Here is a 2,500-nt window from a genome sequence, read left to right on the forward strand (position 1 = left end):
AATAGACAGTTGCTTATCATACACATCGCAAACGAACACCCCTTAGTGAGCATTAGCAAAAGTCAATTGCACAAAGCAAATGCAATACAAACTGATCAAGTACATTAAAGAACGCTACGTAGCAGGACTTCTTTCCAAGAATGGTGTCCGCAACGGGAGGGCAAGCGTCCTTCCCAGGTTTTCCTAGTAAACCTTGTATGGTAAACATACCCAAGCGTGTCTGTAAGCACGCAACGAAAGTCACGAACGGGCACATACCTAGGGAATGTACTCTACGTACTTGGACTTTTGTCCAAGAATGGTGTCCGCGACGGTCGGGCACTGCGACGCAATAACCAAATCCTAGGATTGTAACTTTAGTGTGCACAAACATAAACATTAACGCGTTCGCTCGGGCTGCGCCGTCCGTGTTGAACACAAATGTGGGTGATTATATGCGTGGAGGGACAAAAACATACGAGGAGGAGACAGTTTTCTGCACGATGTGCACAGAGCTCATTTCGTCGTCCCGGGCGAATGGAAAAACACAAACATCGCGAGTATCGTTCTAGGTTTCTGTCTATAAAAGGGCAGGCCAAAAGGTGACCGGTTGAGATAAGCATTTTAAGCATACAAACACTTTATTGGAACTTTTGATACAAAAACAAGGTACGTACATGTAGGTTGTACCAACATGGACATCTATGAACGCGTACGCTCGGGCTGCGCCCTCCGTCTTGTACTTTCCTGATCGGTACACAGTTTTGGTGCACTGCTATTCCGACCGGCAACTTGTACCAACATATACATCCATGAACGCGTACGTAGTGTACTTTCCCTGATCGGTACACACTGTTGGTGCACGGCATAAGAAAAGAGCTAAAATGGTCAAACTCAATCCATTTCAACAATAGATAGTCGATAGTAGCTGTGCCGATGAAGTAGGGCACGATGCAAGTTAATGTTGTTTAATGAATAACATGTCCGCCATACATTTCAGTACAAAATTGCTCGGTCAGACCTACAAAGTGCTATATCTCGAATACGAGGCGTCGGACTGGGGGTTGTAGAACAATTTTAAGTTCGTCTAATGATTCTACATCCGATTCTGGATAGCGGTTTTTGACCACTTTTCAATATTTTGTGACACCCCGAACCTAGGGGCAGCTCCTAGCTTTTTCAAAAATGTGCACCGATCGGGCCGGAGAGCTCGTGTGGCTCAAAACATGTTTTTCGCTAAAACACCTCAAAACGTGTCGAGAACGCACCCTAGCTCTTGTTTTTCAAAAGTTATGGCCATTTAAAGTGAGGTGGTTTTTGCTTCAAAATAGCTATTTTACCCGTCCCTATGGCCATGCTTTAAATTTTCACGAAAATGCCAGGTCAGACCTAGGGCGGGCCATATCTTGAATACTAAACGTCGCAGACATTGGTCGTAGAACAATTTTAAGTTCGTCTAATGATTCTACATCCGATTCTGGATAGCGGTTTTTGACCACTTTTCAATATTTTGTGACACCCCGAACCTAGGGGCAGCTCCTAGCTTTTTCAAAAATGTGCACCGAACGGGCCGGAGAGCTCGTGTGGCTCAAAACATGTTTTTCGCTAAAACACCTCAAAACGTGTCGAGAACGCACCCTAGCTCTTGTTTTTCAAAAGTTATGGCCATTTAAAGTGAGGTGGTTTTTGCTTCAAAATAGCTATTTTACCCGTCCCTATGGCCATGCTTTAAATTTTCACGAAAATGCCAGGTCAGACCTAGGGCGGGCCATATCTTGAATACTAAACGTCGCAGACATTGGTCGTAGAACAATTTTAAGTTCGTCTAATGATTCTACATCCGATTCTGGATAGCGGTTTTTGACCACTTTTCAATATTTTGTGACACCCCGAACCTAGGGGCAGCTCCTAGCTTTTTCAAAAATGTGCACCGAGCGGGCCGGAGAGCTCGTGTGGCTCAAAACATGTTTTTCGCTAAAACCCTCAAAACGTGTAAGGAACGCACCCTAGATGATAAAAGTGCAATCAGAATGTCAATCGACAACTTTGTTGGGGTACCATTTTTACTCTACGGGCCAGTAGCTTAGGCGCGCCAACAGCGCTTTCCTTTCGGGTTCCCATTTTTGCCCTCCTGGGATTATGATCATTTGCTCATTGCCTACTATAGGGAGGGTACCTTGCTACGAGGTCAAACATGAAGATTGCACCAAATCGTAGTTTTACCTCTATTTAGTCGTAGGAGCATGGTTTGCAGTGGCAGTGGGTCATTAAGCCCCCGTTTGGGTCATACGTCCCTCCGCGATAAAAATCGTCGTATGCCTATAGTCCGAACTAATGAAGCAAAAGTGGTGTCTGGTGGGCTCTGCCGATGATTTTAACCTATGATTTTGAGCTTCCACCCTATAAAAACGTTCCTGGAGCAGTACATCACGGGTCTACGGACCCAAAGACTTCGTCGTGATGGTTTCTAGTAAAAAGTTGTAACAGCTAAGGGTTTTGAATACGCGTATATTAACCATTG

Source organism: Anopheles arabiensis (genome assembly GCF_016920715.1).
Source record: "Anopheles arabiensis isolate DONGOLA chromosome X unlocalized genomic scaffold, AaraD3 X_pericentromeric_contig0014, whole genome shotgun sequence".
Lineage (NCBI taxonomy): Eukaryota > Metazoa > Arthropoda > Insecta > Diptera > Culicidae > Anopheles > Anopheles arabiensis.